The 23082-nt window shown below is 42.1% G+C and overlaps 1 protein-coding gene, 1 long non-coding RNA gene and 1 pseudogene across 5 annotated transcripts in view; 2 read left to right on the forward strand and 1 right to left on the reverse strand.

The window, feature by feature from the left end:
* GRIA1 (glutamate ionotropic receptor AMPA type subunit 1) overlaps positions 1-23082 on the forward strand; it is a 299370-nt gene that overhangs the window by 114833 nt on the left and 161455 nt on the right. The gene's annotated exons all lie outside the window — the stretch shown is intronic.
* The window catches only part of LOC144381083 (uncharacterized), a 912868-nt gene that overhangs the window by 43909 nt on the left and 845877 nt on the right, over positions 1-23082 (reverse strand). The gene's annotated exons all lie outside the window — the stretch shown is intronic.
* Positions 6467-7452, forward strand: LOC118549701 (N6-Methyl-AMP deaminase-like; annotated as a pseudogene).

Below are 23082 nucleotides of genomic sequence, written 5' to 3' on the forward strand. Positions count from 1 at the left end.
CAGGGGGAGCTCCTAAAGGTTTTATAGGGTGATCATTCTACTCTCCATGTATCTGAAAGATCTGGAATGCCTAATGGGCCCAGGGCTGCCCTGAGAGGACAGACTGCCAGATTATACTGAGAGCTCGTGTCTAGCCTCAGTCATGATGTAAGACCAGGAGAGTATTGAATGGAAGACCGAAGACAGGATGAATTAGAAACAGATGGTGTATAGCTCCCTTGGGTGTGACGTCCACTTCCAGAGCAGCTGACAGGATCAGGAGTGTTAATGCCCTCTAGGGTGCCAAGTAGGGTGAAAACAAAACCACAAAAGATGAGGTAGAAGATTCAGCTTTCCCTGTCAGTGATCAGGAAATCTATCTCCTCAAGGACTAGAGGTTTTAGAACAGACCTCGTCAAGAGGGTCACTGACACTTTTATTTTTTTATTTTTTTTATTATGTTCAATTAGCCAGCATATAGTACATCATTATCCATAAAGAATGTAGACAAGTAGAGAAAATAAGGGAAAGACAGGGATGCTTGGGTGGCTCAGTTGGTTAAGCATCTGCCTTTGGCTCAAGTCATGAGCCCAGCGTCCTGGGATCGAGTCCCACATTGGGCTCCTTGATGGGGAGCCTGCTTCTCCTTCTCTGCCTGCCACTCCCCCTCCTTGTGCTCTCTCCCTTCTCTCTCTCTCTGAAAATAAATAAAATCTTAAAAAAAAAAAAGTGTCCCTGGCATCGAAGAAAATCCTACCAAGATTTCCAGTTCCCTGTGGAAGACAGAAATGTGTGGTCTTATTTTAAAAAATGAACTCCCGTCCTTTGCTCAGTCTAACTCAGCGAAAAATTTCTGAGTACAGCTACTCTGTGCAAAATAATCTCTGCCTTCAGGGAGAAGGTGCTTTCTCTAATTGTGGTAGAGAGTGTAGTCTCCAGAGCGGGGCTGCGTGCATTCTAATCCCAATTTGATATATTAGCAAGTTGTGACCTTGGGCAATTTCATTTCTCTGTGTTGTAATTTCCCCATCTATAAAATGGAAATAACAGTGATATTCACCTCAAAGTGTTGTAAGGATTTTAAAAAGTATTGCATAAAAAGTACGTTGAATAGTGATTGGCACATGGAAGAACTCAAATAAAAGCTGCTGTTTATAACTAAATTTGTCTTTATTAGTGTAATTATATACAATATTTAACATGTTTATCTTATGTCTCTCAGAGCCCTGGTTTCTTATCTCTGTTCTACACTCTTTCATTTAAAGTTCTAAACAAGCTATCTTCATGAGACTTTTTCTTTCCTGGTTAGATGAGGGGGTTATATTGGGGATTTGGAATGTCTCTGTCTGACCCTCCTTTGTTTGGGACTCAAAATCTCCACTGTTCTGTGGGATTTGATTGATTGAGGTTTGGATCTCCCAAGCAATGGACATTCCTATGGCTAAAAGGGCTTTCAGCTAGACATCTCTGTAACCATAATCAAATTCTCTATCATTTCTTCAGTGTAAGGCAGAGGTGGAAAACTGATTACCCAGTGGTGACTCCAACTTACAGATGTGTGATGGTTCTCACAGAAATTTAAAATATAAGCTTTAGGTAGCTTTTAAAAAATCATAGGATTGCCCATAAAAATCCAGATCCGTAGCTTCTTTAAAAAAGAAAAATGGAAAGATCTGGACCTGCTTTTCACTTGACAAAGTTTGGCTGAAGCTGAGTGAGCATTGGCAGGAGGAAAAGTGTTTTCTCATCTGCCCATTTGTTCATTTTTGCTTCCTGCTGGGCCCTGGAGCCTGCAACTGAGGGAAGCAGTGTGCTTTTCCAGAAAAGATGCCAGACCGGATCTTAAGAGATGCGAGCCTGCAGTCATGACTCTGCTTTTAACTCATTGTTTGACCTTGGTGGAGTCACTCACCCTAAGTCTTAGTTTCTCATCTGCAAACTGGGGAGAATGCTTTCCTTGTCTGCCTCCCAATGATGTTGGAATGAGTTAAAATGGGAGAGTGACTACCAGATGCAGAAAAGCAAGGAATTACTGCTATTATCTGCCATTTGCACCTAAGTTAGGGATGAATGATTCCTACAAGTTCTGGTAGGCAAAAATCCTTGAGTGCATTGGAGTGCTAAGAATGAATGGGGAGAGAGTGCCCCATGATATAAAAAGCACACAAAATAAAAACACCAGTGAACTTGCTGAATCTGCAATCTTCATGAGGGAGCTTTGGGAATATGAGAATCTGAAGGCAGTGTTAACCAGCTCCATTTTATGGATAAGAAAATTGGAGCACAAATGGAACATGGACCTGCATATGAATTCCAGCAACTTGTGTCCCTGGTACATGTTCCTTAGCCTCTCTGAGCCTCTGTTTCCTTGTATATAAAATGGGAATATTAGACTCTAGCTTGTAATGCACTATGAAGAGTCAGTGGGATGATGTGCTATAAGTACCTAAAATATATTGTAAATGTCTATTAAATGGATGTTATTAACTCAAATCAGGCATATGCTAACTGAACCATTGGCAAATCAGGAAGTACTTAAGGGAATTAGACATATTGTTAGTGACTATTTCCTTACCAGAAAAGAACTTTTTGTAAACCATAAGGGGCTTCTTTTACTTCTCATTGCACTGAGGTAACTCAACCGGTATTCTTCCCAGCATTTGCTGCAAGGTTTATATGATACCCAACCATACATGCCCGTATTGATAGGAAGGTCTGAGCATCAGAGGCAGTATTACCATTATAAAGTGTTTGCAGAATCGGACCAGTGTGCTTCCCCTTCATAAATCCTTAAATTATACCTTTACTCAGCTGGAAAGTAGAAATTGGGGCCCAAAGAACACTTATTCCTTTTTGCTTTTCACTACTTTGCATACTTCTTTTCACCACAGCGTCTGAATATTAAGGCAAGAAGTGCTCAAGTTCCTCTGGGCTCTGGAAGGCTTGAACAAATTAGCATTCTTGGAGTCAGTCCTTCTTTTTGGACTAAACTCCTTTTTCTTTTCCTCTTCCAGTAAAATTTTTCTGTTCCGGAGAGTACTTTCTCAGCCACTCCTTTCCTAATGTAATTCTGTTTGATTTCCACTGAGCAGCTCCTGAAAGGAGCCACTGAACCATGCCTCAGCAAGCATTTCAATTCCTGAACACCAGCTTTCCAGCAGGAGCTATTCCAGATGCATCTTTCTATCCAGTAATCATGCATTTAACCAAAATGATTGACATGGCATTTTTTTCCCCCTCTCTGCTTCCAGCCTACTAGACTTATTTGTCTTCCATGGAAAGGCTCCTCCAGTTTGGGTTCCTGCCAAATCAGTGAACGTACAAATACATGCATAAGTCAAACACACCTACACACACATGGATGTAATAGGTACCGAGTCTATAATTCTGCACTGAGCATTTAACATTTCATTTCTAGACTTTATGTCTCCACTGAAGTTTTTAGTCAGCTGCTTCTTTCCCTATTTCTTACCTCCCTATCTCCCTCTTTCTTTCCTTTCCTACCACTACTTCTTTGTTTTTTCTCTGCTTTTTCCCAGAAATCACCTTGTTGTTGTTGTTAGTCATCACAGGATCTTATATTCTTCAGTGTTAAAGGGGCTTGAGAGCATTTTTTATGTAATCCTCTCACTTTAGTTTTGGGAAATCTGTGTGCCGGAAAGGAAACCATGCGCCATCAGTAGCTTTCCTTTGCCCTTAGGAAGACTCTGAACTCCACTGCATGGCTTGGACCCTGCCCACTGCCTCAGCCTCCTCTCCTCCTCAGTGTCCATAGGTAACCCACAAAGCCCTTCAGTCCCTGTCTTTGGTCCTTTACACATGCTTTTCTCTCTTCCTGGACAGTCCTTCACACACAGCATATACCTCTTCTTCACCACTTGACCTCCTATTTATTCTTTAGGTCTCATATTAAATGGTACTCCTTAGGGGCGCCTGGGTGGCTCAGTCGGTTAAGCATCTGCCTTCGGCTCAGGTCATGATTCCAGGGTCCTGGGATGGAGCCCCGCATCCAGCTCCCTGCTCAGCGGGGAGTCTGCTTCTCCCTCTCCCTCTGCCCCTCCCCCCACCTCGTGGGCGTGCTCTCTCATGCTTTCTCTCTCAAATAAATAAATAAACCTTTAAAAATCAATAAATAAATGGTACTCCTTAGACCACACACCATACCCTGTTCATTTCCTTCATGGTGTTCGTCATAATTTGTAACTATGTATTTATGTGAGTGTTTATTAGTTCTTTAATGTCCCTTCACTTAATAGAAGCAAGATCTCTAAGGACAAACACCGTGTCCTTCCTCCCCCCCGATTATTTCCTTAGTAGTGCCTGGCATTTGAGAGTAACAACAAATATCAACAATAAAGTAAAAGCATCTAACATTGAGAACTTACTGGTTTCAGGCACACTGTTCTAAGATTTTTACAGGTTTTTTATGTGTATTTAATACTTACAACTATCCTATGAGGTAGATATGATTATTATCCCTGCTTTGCAGATCAGAAAACTGAGTAGTCAAGTCACGCACCCATGATTATATGGCTGAAAAGTAACAGAGCTAGTTTCTAACTCAGGCATTCTGATTCCAACACCTGAACCCTCAACCAGAACATGCTGGGCCTCTATTAAGCACTCCATTACTATTCATTGAAAGAATAAATGAAAACTATATCAAAATTGATTAGTTGCAAAACTGAGGTTAAAATTTAAGTTGTTTGATTGATAATCCACTCCTCTCTCTATGCAGGCTGACAGCAGCTCAGATACCAGCAGAATGCAGTAAAAGGAAGAGAAAGAGAAGCAAATTAACAAATTGGTCTGTTGCTGATAAGGACCTGGGGTGGGAGGGAGAACCTATGATGTGGATTGTGGAGTGAAGTGGAAATCATCATTTTAGATTCAGGCAGGACCCCGTAGCAGGTGGAAAAACACTAAATTGGTTGAAGAGTTCTTAAGATAAAGAATCAGGTTCTCCAGAAACATCAAGTGGAATTACAGTTATTATCACTAACAAGTCAGGTGATTCTTATGCTTTGGATGGTATTTTCCAAACCTGATTTCAAAGTTTAAGTAACCATCAATGTTATGAAACTACTGATCAGAATTTTAGGGTGAAATTTCTAGTAATGTGCTTTGTTTACTCTTGCGTCCACAGTATAATGGACAGAGCCAGGCACATAGTAAGTGTTCAATAAATATTTATTTAATGATTTAAAGGAAAAAGCACACAAACAAATCTGTCAGTAGGCACTTACCGAATACCTGTTTTAAGTCTGTGAAATTCAAGGCACAATGAGAAACACAAAGAAAAATTAGTCAGATTCCTATTCACAGAGAGGTCATAATCTAGGTGGACCTACTAACAACTATCACTATCAATCACTACCACCATTGTTGGGGATTTGCTTTGTCTACCTGCTGTGGTACGTCCCTTTATATATCACTGGGTCATTTTCATACTTGCAACAACCTTAAGTGATGGCACTACTACTCTCCATGTCCAGGTATAGAAACTGAGGGTTAGAGATGCTAATTCCTTTCCCAACGTCACAAAACCAGGAACTTGTATTTGAACTCAAGTTGTTTGACTCTGGAATCAACCATGCCAAATGTACTCATCCCATTATTTTGAGATCACCGCTATGTGTGAGAGGCATGGTGAGACTAAAGAGTTTGCAAATGCTGCTTACCTGGGCCTGAGATATTTCCATTCTTCACCTGCTACCATCCTATTTATTGTTTAGGCCCCAGATTCATTGACACTTCCCCCGGAAGACTCCTCAATCACTTACAACTGGGTTAGCTATTCCCTCCTTTATGTTCCTGTTGGAAACCTTCCTGAGTCCTGTTCATGATTCTTCTTACCCTAAATTCTGATCACTTATGTTTCCCACTTACTAGTCTTTGAGTTCCTCCAGGATAGCAGTTTATCTTCCCAAAGCCTACACAGTGCCTGGCATATAGCATATCATTTAATAACAATTTATGGAATGAATGAATTTTAAATATAAATTGCCATTATATCGATCCAAGTAATATATAGCAGCATTCAAAGGGAGGAGTACATTCTTAAGCACTAACTGAAGCTTACGGGCAAAGGACTTTTGAAAAGTTGGGGAGGACATGCCGGCAGGGCCACCCAGTGCTTGAGTAGACATAATAGCCCTGGTGGATGAATGGAGGGCCACGTGTGGTACTAGAATTATCACAGTATCACAGCCAGGGAACTCTTGCTGAGGATGCTGTTGCTTGTGATGCTCCATACTGTCCCTGCACCATGCTCGTGACTCTACAGGCTCAAGGCCAAGAGAGACTCAAGAGCAGTGGTCCATCGTGGTGGCGAAGCTGAACCCAGAGCTACGTGTACAGCTCATTGTATCCAAATTAGGAAGTAAAGCAATCTGAAGGAAATTCAAAACCACAAAACTTACTGATTGAAATACATTGTATTGTTTATACAAAGAATAAAAAGTTTGGGAGAACTTACTCTGCTAAGTCATGATGAAGGAAGAACAACAGCCATGGAAGGCAACCTTTTACTCAGAATTACCTAAATTGGAACTTCATGCCCATTTGAATGGACTCATTGGTTCTAATACCATGAAGAAATTAACAGCCAAGAAGCCAGGTCTTAAAATCCATGATCAGATGAGTGTCAATGACAAGGGAAAGAAGCGAACATTAGAAGAATGCTACCAGATATTTCAAATTATTCATCAGCTTACTACTAGCCCTGAGGATATTCTAATGGTTGCAAAATATGTCATTAAAGAATTTTCATGGAGTGGAGGGGGGTGGGAGGGATGGGGTGGCTGGGTGATGGACATTGGGGAGGGTATGTACTATGGTGAGCGCTGTGAATTGTGTAAGACTGATGAATCACAGACCTGTACCCCTGAAACAAATAATACATTATATGTTAATTAAAAAAAAAAAATTTTTTTTCAGAGGATGGTATCAAGTATCTAGAACGAAGGAGCACAGCAGAAGAGAAAATGCTACAGGCCTAAGACTTTCATAGAATTTGTACTTGAGGGTATAGAATGTCCAAATAAGACAATTTAGACATTGATGGTAGATATTTAATAGCAATCAACAAAGAGGTTGGCCCTTTGGTAGCCAAGGAGACTATTAAACTTGATAAGGAGTTCTGCCTTTCTACTAAGGATATAGTTCTTGGCCTTGGCCTCAGTGGAAACCCTACCACAGGACAAACAAAAGACTCTTGGAACCTCTTCTAGAAGGTAAAAAAGCATGTCTGATGTTAACATTACATCTTTCAGAGATTCCAACTCCCTTCAACCCCCCCCACAAAAACAAACAAACAAAAAACCCACAAGTACTCCTGGATTTGCTTCCTGACAGAATCTGGCATGGGACATTTCTCAACTCCTCTGAAGGAGGATCGCTGGATCTGGTGGCCTTTTGAGGCACCACTCAATACCATGGGGTAAAGCTTAGGACTTCAGGTCCTCCAGATAGCCCTCTATCCCTTCTTCCCCCAGTTTCCAGGTTGCAACCCATTTGTAGAGAAGTACTGTTCTAAAAATGTAAATATCATTTAGAAATTAAAAAAAAAAGTTGAGTTGAGGGTCATGTGATTATTAAGTTTCCTATCTCTGAGTGTTTGGACTGTGTGAACCTAGACAAATTATTTTTCTCTCTGCACCAGCATTTTCATCTATACCTTTGAGATGACACAAATTAGAATGTTGGGAATTTAAAATGAGGTAATACATTAGGAACTCAGCAGAGGGCTCTGTTCTTTGTAAGTACTCAGATGTTTATCATGGCCACTGCTGCTCCTGTCTTCTAGTATTCTTCTGTCTTCTAGTATTATCATTAGGGAAACTTGGGAAAATAAAGCATTTCAGATAGAAGGACACTTCTGAGTAAAAGCTTAGAGATATGAAGAAATTTCCTGCCCTTGGGTATAAAGACGATTCCTGGCAGGGTGAGAAAGGCTGTAAATACTTAGTTCAGAAAGAAAGATTCCTTGGAGCCAAGCAAATACTCAGAAAATCAGAGAGCTAGTGAAATCACGCTCCATTCCTGTTTTTTAAGAGCTAAATATCCAAATGAAGAGTCCAGTGTGTGTCTGAGTCCACTGTGTCTTTTCCGTTAAATATACACACGCAGGGCTCTATTAGGTGGCTGCCATTTTGTTCTCAGGAAGTGAATAAATCAGCCATTTGGTCCTCAGGAATATGGGCTGCTGACTCTTATTCTCTCTGGGGAAGAGTGGTGTGTTATTAGCCATCTTTTTTATCTGGAAGTATAACACCAATTTTGGCTCTGTGTCTGGTCATCTAGCCTTTTCTAAGGTTGCCCGAATGAAAATGTGAAAAGATGGTATTTGGTCCTTGTGACTGGAATTAGGAAGAGTGGGTGGTATGCATGATCCCCTAATTGTTCTCCTTGCCTTTGGTCTTCACTGAGCCACCTCCTTTCAGTCTGTAAGATCTTATAGAATTAGCCAACTAAAGAATACTTCAGAGTAGGCCATTCCCTCATCTAGCTCCTCTGGTGGGTCTCCACGACCAATCAAAATTGCTTATCCTTCTCTTTATATCTATTATTTGAGTTTACCCTCTTTTCTATCTTTTTTTTGCCTTAAGTCCCTTTGATACACTATACGCTATCACCCTAAACAGCTGGTGGCACCACCTGCCCCCGCCCCCCAAAAAAAGGTGACATGCATACTTCCTATGTTTTGGGGCTATCTGATTTTCTTCAAACAGTTTTCTTCCACTTAGAATGCCCACATCCTATTATGACTATCAAGAGTCTGGATATGTGTGGGGTAGATATAGTAATAACTGGAAAATAACAGGATTATGTGGTTTCTTGTGTATTGGATTTTTTTTCCCCCAGAGATAACCTGTTCGGTTAGCAATTTGGCTTAAAATTTTATCATTTTAGCAAGAGTATAAGTGGATGGACTAGAAATCTCTGTGGGGCTGGGCTGGAGAGTGTGACAGATGGAATCTAGGGTTTAAACTTTCTAGTTAAGAATATTACAACCTATGGAGATAGTGCGCACCTTATCCTATGTACATCCCGTTTAACCAGCTTTCAGACTTTAAACAACCTTACAATGTTGGAAAACTTCTAATATATAAATGTGGAATAATAAGTTTTCTAAACCAGATGAAAGCATCGCATCACTCTTGCATCCTGTAGGCAAATGCATGTTGACTGTAAAACTGTGTAAGTGTGAGTTGTGTGATTTCACAGCCTTGGTCGTTGGACTTGTGAACAACAGATATCAGATGAGAAAAGCAGCAGGTGAGTGTGGAGTGAGCAGTGGCTGCTGACAAAGGGAGGAGTGACAGCTGACAAGGAGGGAGGACCCAGTGGAGACTACATGCCCGCTAAGTATGAAGCTGTCTGGACACCAAAACAAATAAACAAAAACAAAACACCCTAGTACCTCAGGAGTCCTTAAGTTGTCATACACACCAGTGCTAATGATTATTAATCAGCAACCAGTTATCATATGCCTACTATGTGCCAGATCCCATTCCAGGAAATCCAGGGGAATTTTTTTAAAAGTATAAAATACAGTGCTCAGCTCTGAAAATATTTATCATCTGCAACACTACCACATCAGCCAAGGTGACATTCTGTATATTAAGCTCTTTTCACAAAGGCAGGGGCATGTGTGGAACCTAGTAAGAAGTTTTTCTCTTCCAACATTTAAAATTATTTAGCCACTCACAAGATAAATTGTTTACTATTTTCTTGAAGATACCATTTCCTGACAATGCTAGTAATGGAGACATTTCAGAATAATGACCTCATAAAGTTCACACAGCTGCCTCTCTGTGCAGACTTAGATAGTCATGACCTCACTCAGGCCAGAGGCAGGTCTTAACAGCTTGATAGGACTATGGTCAGAAATGCAGTTTGGTTAAAATGTTTCCCCTCCGAACTGCTAACTTATTTAATGAAAGGGAGTGTCTCACTAAAGGTGCATATTTTTCCTGAGATTCTGCAGGGATGAGACCATGGCACCTATGGGACATTAGACAAAAAGAGTTGGATCTTGACATAGATCAGGAACCCCCAAATTCATCCTTGTACTTAAGTCATTTGAACTCTTTGGTTATTTTATTCCATCAAGTCAGTCATTTAGAGTTGAGGAAGATCTTACTCATTCCAAAAGGCTGATTTAGAGCATTTTCCCTGGGGAAGGATATCCTCTATAATCAGGCAGTGACAAAGCCCCTGCTACTGCAGGGAGAGATGGATTACTGCCCGTATAATATGGAATGTATCGGTAACGGTAATCGTAATGGGAGCCTTATAAAAGCAGCAGGCAGGATGAGGGCCGACCATTCATTCAAAATGGAAAGGGAATGTGTATGTTTATCCCACTGTCCACCAAATTTATTTTAGGGAAAATACAATCAAAGCAGAAGAAAATAAAGAGTAGGAAATGCTTCAACCGCTGGGCCTTTCTGGCCTCTTAAAATCTGAGCCAGGCTAGGAAAAATATGGTGAGAATACTGAATTTGGAGTCAGGAAATGTAAGTTCAGGTATAGGTTCTGTTGTTACACCCTCACTGTTTGACCTTGAGGACACCATTTCCCCTTCCTGGAGCATCCACCTCTTGCCTATGATAGAAGGGATTAGATGAAGCCTCTATGGGTCTTTATACTCCTGGCATTCTAGGGTTCAGTAGTAAGCTAAAACAAGGATCTTGTTTTTTAATGTGTAATCCACAGTGAAGTATATACAGTGAAGTGACCTATAAATTCCGCTTAACTCTAAATGTGAATTAGATGCAAATACACAATGAAAAATTAGGGTGAAAATCATTACTCTGTGTAGATTAGGAAGTATAATATGATTCCTTTGCAGTGGGAAGAATTAATTTTATACAGGCTGAAGTAAGCATTGAAAAATGTAAGGAGAACCAGACACTACTATAGTCTGGGCTTTCTTCCTCTTTGGTGAGATTTTTCTTTTCTATTTTTGTACCCATGGTTAGGGACAAATGTCTGTGGGATTCTACATGGGGCTATGGCATAAGCAGATCAGGCAAGCGTAGTCATGAGTAATGATACCATCTATAGATTTCTATGACCCAGAGGACCTCAGTGTATATGGTCTCTGGTCAACCAGGCATATAACCTACCTGTCCTGAGGGAAAGGAAAATTTAGCCAGTTGTTACATATGAACTTGAGTTGAGAAAATAGTTCAGGAACCAGGGAATTTGTGCTTCCTGGGTGCCACAACCAGTGTTAGCACTTGATAGATTGTCTTTCATTTAATCCATAGACTAGAAGTTCCCTTTCAGAATACAGTTTTTAGACATTATTTGCTTTCCTGATTCCTATTAGTAAAATGGGGAAATTGAATCTTGGAGGGGTTAAGTAAGGTCTGACAGCCAGCAAATAGTATAAGCTGAGAATGAAAGCTACTCTGACTCCAAGGCCAGTTCCCTTCCACAGTACCACATTGCCTTCTGGAAGTTCTACTTCCCACTCTATTTCTGCCTTTATTTGGCTCTGGTACCTAAAACAAATCACTTAAGTTCTTGAATCTCAGTTTTTCATCTGTTAAAAAATAAAAAAAAACCAACTAACCAAAATTGGATATATGGCCTCTGCTCTTCTTCCATGGTTTGTGCATGATCTTTACAGGGCCACAGTTAATTCACTGGGAATGGTGCCTCTTGCAGTCATGAAACATGGTGGCCTTGGACTTAATAGGTCCGTGTACAACCTGAAGCTATATGTAAATTGTATTGTATTTACACATCTGCATTGTATTAGAAGAGTCCAAAGCTTTCCTGACTGTCAATGAAATCTGTATCCCCAAATACCTAAGAACCTTCTGATTCTTAGTAGACTTTAGTAGGTCTCCTGATGATGTCTTCTAACTCAAATCATCTGTAGCAATCTGAAATAAATTAAGGTTTAGTACATGAAGGGAGCTCAAAGGCAAAACTGACACTTGTATCAGAGACTATGTGGTATTGTGGAAAGGAACCTGGCAAAGAATTGAGGATTCTAGGTCCTGGTTTACTCTGCCTTGTCATTCAAAGAGAGATGCTAATTCCTGCCTGCCTCCTCACTAAAGCAGTTATTATAAGAATCAAATGTGATAATATGGATGCAAACACTCTGAAAAAATACAAAGTATTTTGCAAACTTATGATATTAACTGTGAGATATTAAAGTATCAAGTCATTTCGCTAGTTGTCAATTGAGAAAGGGGGGAAAATTGCAGGCTCCATCAGCAAAATTTAAAAACCCTGCTTTTTCATCCTTCAGCAAGGTCCTTCAGCTGATACTTACGTGTAAATTTCCTTGACTTTAATGAGAATTGGTTGCAAATACAGCTTGCAGGATTCAGATGGAGATCATTGTCACTCTTGGAGCAGATAAATAGAACTTAAAGTTTCTTCTCTAGGAAAGAATGTTCCTCTTTTATCCCCTTTCTTCCATTAGTCAGTGATTCTCAAAGGATGGTCCAGGACCAGCAGCAGAACATCATCAGGGAACATGATAGAAATGCAGATTCTCAAGCCATACCCCATGTTAGGTTTTATGGGACTGGGGTTGAAGAATATGGCCCTATTTCAAGGAATGCAACTCTCTCAAGATGCAGAAAGTATAGATACCTTCGGTACCCTTGGCAGCTGAAGAGCAGTAGGATCCAAAATTAAACCATTCATGTGTAAAACTAGCTCCATGGTAAGTGATATTCCCTGAGCCTCACAGTTATGGAACGTAACAATAAATATGAAAAGAGCTAATGTTTATTGAGCATTTGTCAAATTCTTAGCACTATGTTAAGTGATTTTTATGCATTAATGGTACCGCATATTTTTAGCTATTTACTGTGTCAGGACTTTGACAGGCTCTGAAAATACAACTGTGAAATGTAACTGTCCTCAAGGAGCTCACTCACCAATGGGGGTTATTAGAAGAAAGGGGCCCATCACTGTCCGAAAGAGAAGGACCATGGAAGAATAAGTTCAGGGTGTTTTCTAAGACCTAGTGAGGCAGCTACACTCAGTTTTATGTGAATAGAGGTTTCTCAGAGGAGGAAATGCCTAAATTTAGGCCTCTGAAGGATGGGAGGATCAGTGACTTGACAGTGGGCAAAACTGAGATTTAGGGCACTTGGACACCTGTCCTCCAAGTCACATAGCAAGTAAGTGGTAATGTTGGGACTTGAACTCAGGTCGGTCCAGTTCCAAAGCCCTTGCTTTTAACCATTAAGGGTAGGCCAGAAAATAGGTTTTATCAAGCCTGTCAATTCTGATAAATTGGTAGTGGCTTCCAGGCATGCTGATGATGAGGACTCTGAGGCCTTGACTGGGCTAAACGGGAAGGAATGCCATGATCAATTAGTGATGTCTGCCTTGGGTGCAGAATAGGGGAGTATGTGTGTCATGCATTTGCTGACCCTGCAGTGCAGAGTACTGCCTCCAGGACTTAGCACAAAGAGAGACAGACCTGCAGAGCTGGTTCTTGTTCATGTCAGATTGTCTCTGACTTCAGGGAACTTATAGCTCAACAGCATCAGCGGGGGCTTATTATATGTTACTAAGAGGTACTAAGTGACAGCTCAGGATGTTATGAGCTGATGGAGCATTTAGTGAGAAAGAGAATAAAGGTTTTCTTTCTTTTTTTTTTTTTAAATGAAGACACTGATTAAGTCTAAGAGTGAAAAACAAACGGCAATAAAGAGCAATCAATCTTATTAATCCACTAACCTTCAAAATTTGTAGGCCAATTCCATTTTCATTCTTTACCACTGTTACTTCCATCAACATGGAAGGTGTTGATATAACAGAAAATGGCATTGTTTGCAAGTAATGGGATCCATATTGTTAAGTTAGCTCCCTTGTGCCCAGGGGAAACTTAAATTTAGAAATGCCACCCAAAAAATATGCATTCAACATACCTAATGGCTCATCTTTGGAGCAGTATGGAAGTTGATACCAATTAGGGATTGAGAAAATGGCTCTTTAAGGCAAAGATTATAATAAGTTCACTTCACACATGGTTTATGGTGTTGGTAATATGGTGCATGAGCTCTTTGAAGGCTAATCACATATTGTTTCCCCAGTATCTTTGTTAAACCAACGCTTGGATTGAAATAACAACAACCGGTTCTAATAATCTAAAGGAAACAGATGAGTACCATCAAGTCAGTCAATAGTTGGAGATGAATTTCCTTTACAAAAAAATCTTTTTTACTTCTCCCTAGAGCACCTTCACAATTTAACTGTTTTATCCTTGACATTAAAAATGTTTTAAAAATGATTCATGTATTGGATATAGAGACCAAAAGGAGAAGATGACCTCTCCCCAAATCCCAAGGTCAGAGCTGTTTGCCATCTGGGCATTTCTCCCCAGGAAGGCTGTGTGAACAATTATCTCTCACTAACCGTGACTTGGCAAGCCAACGTGCCCGCATTTTCAGAGGCTCACTGGTGGTTAAGGGTGGCCTTTGTTGTCATCCTCCAAACAAGCCAGAGGTGACGATGTAAGCCTCAGCAGCGCCTCCCCCCTCCCCGCCCCAGGGCTATGCCTGCTTATTGTGCTCTCCTAAAGCCCTACCCAAGGTCATCAGAAACTAGCTTCTCACTGGTCGCCCCCTCCCTCAAGGTATTTACATCACAGATGATGGGGGAGCTTATCATCTTGAAGCCTATTTACCTTATCTTACTTTGGAAGACAAGATGTGACAGTACCAGAAATCAAAACATTTCTCTGGTCAAGTCAAGCTGACCAGTACAGAATTATCTCTGATTCACTTTACATTTAAAACATTATCTGAAGTCTCAACAAGGAGAAACATGACAATGGTCTGTGGAGAAGAGGCTCTGGGGCGTAGGCTGATTAGAACTTTACCTTTTCTCATTCCTACCAGATTAGATAATCATGTGGAGAACTATGAAAAACAGCCTCTAAATACAGTCTCCGCTATGTAGAGATCTCAGCAAGAAGAAGGTGTTCTGGAGTCCAAAGTTGGAGGACATCAGTTTCGATTCCATGTTAAATGGAAAGAGGAGAAGAACCATTTAAAGATTTGCATTTTAATATATTCAGGATCCAGAAGCTTCTCCTGTGCAGGGCTCCTGATCCATTCATGCAGCAGAGGACCACCAAGTTAGTTCAGAGAAACTACCTTATTGGCTATGCAATTTATTCATGTTCTTACCCCCTGGTAGGCTTCTGGGTATGTATCCCTAATGCATCTCTCTTCTGTGAGCAGTACTGATGCTGAAGCTTAGCTGTGTGCTGTCATTTGTCCCATCCTTTTCTCTTTACTTCTGGTACGTGGGCTGTTTTCTCCTCCATTCCATGGAGAGAGACACAGCCCAGTGCTTTGGGTGGAGCCCAGGGCTGCTGGTAGGATGAGATCTGGTTTCCATGCCTATTTCTGGCACAAACATGTATGACTTTGGACAAGTATCTTTCCCTGTGCCAGCAGCCCAAGATTGGCTGATCCCTAAGGAGCCTTTCCAGCCCTAACATCCTAGGACTTAGTGGGAACTGGAATTCTGGGTTTGACTGAGTTCAGCGTAACCAACATTTGCCAACTGCCTTGCTCTTTGGCAGTGAGCACCATGCCGGGCACTGCAGGGGATGTGCTTCTATCAGAAGACTCTCTCTGACACCATAGCACTCACAGGCGAGCAGGGAGTAGGATGAGAAAAGCAAGTTTACAGATATCTCCAGTGCACAGCAGAACACACTGTGTGCTGGGAGCAAAGTACAAATGATTACAGGGTCTGAAAGAGGCAGGAATCGCATCTGTTTACAAAGAACAAAGTCAGAATAACACTTCATGGCATTTCAGATGAGCCTTGGCAGAGAGAATTCAAACAGGAAGCGGTGTCGTTTCCATAGCATTTACTGAGCAGGTATTTTGTGCCAGTCACTGTTCTGAGCACTTTACTCATAAAAGCTCATTGACTCCTCTCATTGTTTTGACACAGAAACCATGATTATTCCCATTCTGCATATGGAGAAACTGAGGCATAGACTGTCTAAATGACATGCTTAGGCTCACACCATGAGCCAACAGCAAATGGGATTCACACCCAGGTGATCTCATGCTTATGTCCAGTATCAGCTTGGAGGCTTCACCCACACTCACATATGGAAAGTCTCTGAACCTGGAGACTGGAGAATGAAGAAGGCCTGACTGCAAAGATGAGCTTTGGGACCCAGGGCGAGTCCTCTTGTGCCTCTGAATTGCCAGTTTCTTATCAGTGACATGGCAGTGATAAGTACTTGCCTCATTGAGTTATGATTACTCAGCAAAGCAACAGGACTAAAAATACTTTTTTAAGTGATACAGAGTCCTATGTAATTTTAAAAAATAGAGGAAAGCAGAAAGAGCAATGTGAACAAAAGACGGAAGAGTGCAAGGCATATTTGGGTACGTATTCAGGGCAGAGTGCTTGTCCTCTGTGCTCTGTAAGTGCACCTGATAGGTCAGGTCAAGGTCTCTTCTGCATGCTTGCACCTTGAGTAATTTCCACCCAGGGTCTTGCTTTATCTCAGCTCTGGTAGCTACGCTAGGCCTTGACTCTACTCTCTCAATGTGAAGAATGACAAATCCAGCTTATTTTCCTTGTGTTTTGTATTGCCGGCGCTCACTCCAGAATGCCAGTATGATTCTCATCAGCAAGAGTTTAATGGCAGCATTTGAATGGGAGGACTGGACCCCTAACCCACAGTACTAATGCAGATGTCGGCATGTCACTTTCAGCAGCATTAGCTCATGTAGGAGTGACAGTAAGGGATGGGTAAAGTAGAGTGGAAACTTATCAGCCACGTCTGTGCAGCAAGATGTGTTACCGTCATCTTCTCAATCTGGGGCAAGGCAACGTCTTTAGATGGTGCCAGGGTACCATGGGGACTGATGGGGAAGGTGAAGGGGCACACAGTGGTTAAATCCAAGAAAAGGGGAGCAGTTCAAGGGACACCCAGTAGGAGATACACTGGACTGGGCTCAAAAGAGTACCAGCTGGCCTGATTTTTGGCTGATTGACCCTGGAAATGTCACTTCACCTCCCTGAGCTTCTGTTTCCTATAAAACGGCACAATTGATAAAGATGCTGTCTAAAGCACCTTGGATTCTAAAAGCCTAAAAATGTGCAAGTTATTTTTAAGCAGAAACTTAACTACAGCTATTCTTAGGCTCCCAACTAGAAGCTACATGTGATTTTTCATTTCCTATGAACTGCAGAGGTAAGGTTTTCAGTTGCATGTTGCTCTTATCTCTCTAGTGGCCAGATGATGTTGCTTACAGAACAACAGCAGAAACACCACAACAATAGCATCTGTAGCAACAGACACCATGGTAGTCAGGAACCGTGCGCTGAGAACACGTTTTAAACGCATTTAATTCTCAAAGCAGCACCATTAGGTGGGTCCTATTAATTGTTTTTGCAATACAGATGAGGAAGCAAAGATTCCAGAGTTACTCATTAACTTGCCCAAGGGACAGACTGGGGAATTGAACCTAGTTTGTCCACCATCAAACCCTGCGCTCTTAACAGGTCAGATAGCCAGCCAGGAGTGAACATAGGCACGTGAACCTCAGGAGCCCAGGTGGCCCTTACAGCCTCTCTCCCTTGAAAAATGATCTCTAAAGATTTCTTGATAGGAATCAGAGACTTTATTCCCCAGGTCGGAAGAAGGAAGTGACTAACTCCAGGGTAAGAGAACAGGATAAGCAGTCCTTTCCTCAAAGTGAACTCTGATGACACCAAAGAGGACAGGCCTGCATTGGAAGAAAGAGGACCACAGGGACAAGAGGGGCATGGGGGACGGGCAGTTGCCTCACCTGCTCAGTTGTCTGAAAGTTGTTCCACACCAGAGTCCCCAACCCTGCCTCGCATTGCTCAGTGGCCCTGACCATGGGAAAGGCACAAGGAAAAGTACAGTGGAGGGGTTCACAGTTGATAGAGCAGACAGGACGCAGAAACCAGGTGGATGTACCAGCCCCACCTAGAAAGCATCTGTTCCCAAAGCACTATTAAGTGCCAGGTCCACAGAGAGATTGCTAAGACACAGCTCCTTCCTTAACAGAAGGGCTCATTGTAAAAAGATGGGAGACACAGGAAACAAACTGAGGGTTGCTGGAGTGGGGGGTGGGGTGGGAGGGATGGAGTGGCTGGGTGATAGACATTGGGGAGGGTATGTGCTATGGTGAGCGCTGTGAATTGTGCAAGACTGTTGAATCACAGATCTGTACCTCTGAAACAAATAATGCAGTATGTGTTAAAAAAAAAAGAAGAAGAAGATAGTAGGGGGAAGAATGAAGGGGGGGATATCGGAGGGGGAGACAAACCTTGAGAGACTATGGACTCTGAAAAACAAACTGAGGGTTCTAGAGGGGAGGAGGGTGGGAGGATGGGTTAGCCTGGTGATGGGTATTAAAGAGGGCACATTCTGCATGGAGCACTGGGTGTTTTACGCAAACAATGAATCATGGAACACTACATCAAAAACTGATGATGTAATGTATGGTGATTAACATAACAATTAAAAAGTCAATTAAAAAAACATTTAAAAAAAAAAAAAGATGGGAGACAAATCCAGGCATGGTTGGCATTAATGCAATACACTAAATGCCAAAATGAGAGTCTGAACAACTTGTTTTGTGTGTAAAGGGAGGACCAGACACAATTAACTCCAGCACAACGCAGAAAAGTACTAAGTGCACTAATGGAAATGTGAGCTAAGAGCCCAGGGAGGGGTAGATTGACACTGACAGGGGTTCTCACGGAAGCAGTGGTGTTTGAGTGGGATCTTTTCCGAAGTACTGGAATGAGTGGAGAGGAAGAGATGAAATTCTCATCATCGCAGGGAAATAGGTGTAAGGACGTATGTCAGTTTGTCATTTGCTTTTCTGAAGGGAGGATGGCTACAAGCATGGAGTTGAAGTGCAGACTGACCTAGTTGTGATTCCCAGATCAGCCATGTCTGTGTGACCTTGAACCCTTGTGTCTTCATCTATAAATGGAGATGCTAATTCTTTCTTCATGAGATTGTTGTGGAGAATAAAGAAATTAATGCATATGTTTAGTGATGCAAATATTTAGTAAATGCTCAGTAAATGATAGCTTTTACTCTGTGTTATTGCTGTAGTGAACATTATCTGGCTCCTCTGGGTGACATCTGAGGCTAACCAGCCACTACTGGATAACTTAAAAATGAACTAAATACACCTACATATTCATTTGCCTTTGCCTTCACCCCCTTTGCACTTTCCCTCTCCCCAGATCCTTGCATAGCCAGTACGTCTGCCTACTCCTGAATCAGAGTTTTGCTTTTTTGTTTTGTGTTGTTCTGGTTTTCTTGTGTTTCGTGTTCTAGCTTCTTCTTCATGTAGTACAGTTCTGCAGTGGATGGGGCACTCTTTGTAGTATTTTCAGATCCAGGAGCGAATGCACAAGACAACTACCATGTCCATTTCTTGAGCAGAGTCCTTGCCTGGTCAGCAGCCCAGCCTTGCTCTGGCTCCTGTTCATCACCTTGCAGCTGAGAATCCTCGGAGAATGTTGGAACTATAGAGAACTTCTGCCAGATCTTTTGTTTTACCAATGAGGACCTCAAGGCCCAGAGATAGGAAGAGCCTGGTCAAGTTTCTACAGAGAGACAAGCAGAGTAGGCCAGTACACTAGACCCCAAGTTGGGGACTCACAGGCCAGTGTACCCTGGATGGCTTCCAGGGACCTTTCTGCCTTTGCTCTGTAGACTTAGGCCCAAAGATACGATTCCTTCCCTCCCCAGTCCTCCCTCCACGTCCCTCCTGGCTTTGGGTGAAGCCCTCCTAGAAGTCGGTGTTGCACATGCAGCTCCCTCTCCCACAAGGCATCATCAGGATGCCTGTCCCAGCACCGTGCACTGACTTGGGGCCTTCACAGCTTGGAGCCCAATGACAGCCAGTGAGGCACGAAGATGGGAAACACTTTCAACTGGCTCAGCATTCAAGAAGTGAGGAGGCAGGTAGGTAGTGTGTGTGATGACTGACTCTGTAGAGGGTTGATAATAATGAGGAAACTCTAAGGCTTTCCTTCTCCTACTCTTCTGAGACCAAGGATGTAAGTACCTTTAATCTTACATACCAGCTCCGGCTGTTTGGTGCTGGTGACTATGTCGAGGAGGATCCTGAAGCCACACATGGCTCCATGGGATATGATGCTCGGATACGGGGGCACGGGACCGTATGTGATCATTATGGGGAAAATAAGACCCAAGGGGCATTCCAGTGTGATGAGGGAGGCAGACTCACGAACCACTGGTGAAAACTGTACAAGAGAAAATGAAGGGGCGCCTGGGTGGCTCAGCAGTTAAGCGCCTGCCTTCAGCTCAGGTCATGATCCCAGGGTCCTGGGATCGAGCCCCACATAGGGCTCCCTGCTCAGCAGGAAGCCTGCTTCTCCCTCTCCCACTCCCCCTGCTTGTGTTCCCTCTCTGTCAAATAAATAAATAAAATCTTTAAAAAAAAAAACTTTCTTAAAAAAAAGAGAGAAAATGAAATAAATTCTACAGTAGAAGTACAGCATGTTCTGTACATTCAGAGGAAAAGGCAGTTCTTTCTCAAGAGGGAGAACAGGGCAGACAGGTGAGATTGAGCCAGGGCTCCACGCTCAGCAGGGAGTCTGCTTGAGATTCTGTCTCTCCCTCTCCCTCTGCTCCTCCCCTCGCTCATGCTGTCTCTCTCTCTTTCAAATAAATAAATAAATCTTTAAAAAAGTGTTTACATCCTTGGTCTCAGGAGAGCAGGAGAAGGAAGGCCTCAGAGTCTCCTCATTTTTATCAACTGTCTACAGTGTCGGTCATCACGGACATTCCCCACCTGCCTTCTTATTTTCCCCCAAATGTATCACATATGATATGTTGAATCAATCAATAAGTTAATTACTCAGTGAATGTCACAGTGTTAGATATGTTAAAAGATGATTCAGCATGATAGTAAGAACTCACATTGTGGAATCAGACATACATTAGGTTTGAATTCTAGCTCTCCCATTATTGGTCCTAAGATGTCTACTGACCTGTGCCTCAGTCCTTCTTTTATAAAATAATGAGAATTATAATCATAATAGTGCATACCCTCTAGGACTGCTACAGAGCTTAAAAGATTTAATGATATATAGTCTATTTCCTAGCATCAAAGTGCTCAATATATGCAAGCATTTGTCAGTAACACTAGAAATTGTCATCATCATCATCATCATTTGTTGCCACTGTCATTATGCTGGTGACCAGAATCCCCAAATCCTAAATCAGCCCCTCTCTTCCCTTAGATATAAGAGGGAGACCCATGGAAGCTTCTTTCCTCAGGGCACTCACCAGGTCTCGGCTCTCTGGATCTCAGCACTATGGGGACCAGAAGAGACCAACCCTAGGCAGTGGGTGGCCAGGGAGGATTTTGCCCAATGTCTCAAATAAGGCAGATCCAAGCTTTCTACCTCAGATCTACAGATAAGAGGCCCCTCCTACCCATACTCAAAGCAGCTTCAGGCCTCACAGCTCCCCAAAGACACAAACCCAGCAGAGATTTCACAGCTCTAGTACCACAGACCATAACTGGCCTTGCCACCTGCACACCTATCTTGAAGAAGGCACTGGGAAGGGGGACATCCTAAAGCAACAAATGGCCCCAGGTGGGAGGGCAGGTGGCAGTGTGTCAGTGGTGGTGGCTGTATGGCTTGTGTGGGTGTGAGGGAGGTCGATAATATAATGCTCTAAGTATGTGCAGAATGTATGGAGAACTTGAAATATAGATATGGTTATCAGTAATGTGATTAGTGGGGACAGAACTGAATCTGCAAATGACCATGCTTGTATAAGCCATGCCTATCCTCTTACAGTTGAGGAAACCAAAGTCCTCACTTGAGGGAGATAGCCCACTCACTTGTTGATTCATTTACTTGGCACTGGTTGTACTTCTCAGTGCTGTGCACCAGGTCAGCATGCTTAGAAAGGGAGAAAGAGGTCCTGTTCTCAAAACTTATAGCTTTAAATTAAGAGGAACAGATAATTAACAAGCCAACAATCAACTAGATGCAGTGAAATCTCTCATAACCAACTTCCATTCAGCCATCTCTTTGGATTAACCTGCATTCCCCATTCTCTCTGTAAATACCCAACTGACACTCCTGGTGAGTGATCAGCCCATATGCTTCTGTTCACATCAACTTCATTGGAAATGTGCTAGAAATCAGTTCAGTTGTTTTCAAACCTATTTATATGTCTGTATTTTTATTATATTTGGGCAATGTAACTAAAAATTACATAAACTAGTGAAATACGAGTGCAAAACAAAGTTGTTTTCTTTCTTTGGAAACTAAGTTAAATACTTTTGAAAGTAGCAAAGATCAGTCACCAAAAACATTGTAATATTAGGTGTAGGCGAGACAACTATAAAAAAAATTGGGGGAAAAACAAAAAAAATTCTGTACTTACATTTATTTTGTAAATGTCTTCAGGTTCCCACTATATCAAAAGATTGATAAATACATGTGCACTTAGGTATTTTAAACTAAAAGGAAATACCTGCTATGAGTCATTTTTGTGTGATTCTCCTTTTTAACCATCTTTCTCAAATAATCTAATTGCAGTCCCTATTGCATCAGATAAAAGGGCTTCTACTGTAATTACAACTTGAGTAAAGTGCTGTGAAGGGGACAAACCAAATGCTGTGACAGAGAACAGTAGGTCACCTACTTAGGGTGGTCCTTGAAAGAAGGGAAGAAGCCAGCCAAGTGGAAGTGGGAGACGAGTCCTACATGGATGGTGCAGCATCGGGGAGGCCTTGGTACATCCGAGGAACTGAAGCGATCAATGAGGGGCAGGGAAATGATGAATGAAGTTGTTCAGGTCAGCAGGATCCAGACAATGTAGACCCTTAGAGGTCATGCAAAGGAGTTTAGGCTTTATTCAGAGCATGATGAGAAACCTTGAAGGGGCCCAGAGCCACAGCATTAGGACAGGATCCTGATTTCTGAAGAACATTCTGGCTGCTTTGTGAAGAATGGATGAGGGTGGGGAAAGACGTGGGCAAAGTGGAGGCCAGGATAAAGGAAGTGATACAGTGTAATGAGCATGCATCA

The sequence above is a fragment of the Halichoerus grypus genome, chromosome 2, assembly GCF_964656455.1.
Source record: "Halichoerus grypus chromosome 2, mHalGry1.hap1.1, whole genome shotgun sequence".
NCBI classification, from domain to species: Eukaryota; Metazoa; Chordata; class Mammalia; order Carnivora; family Phocidae; genus Halichoerus; species Halichoerus grypus.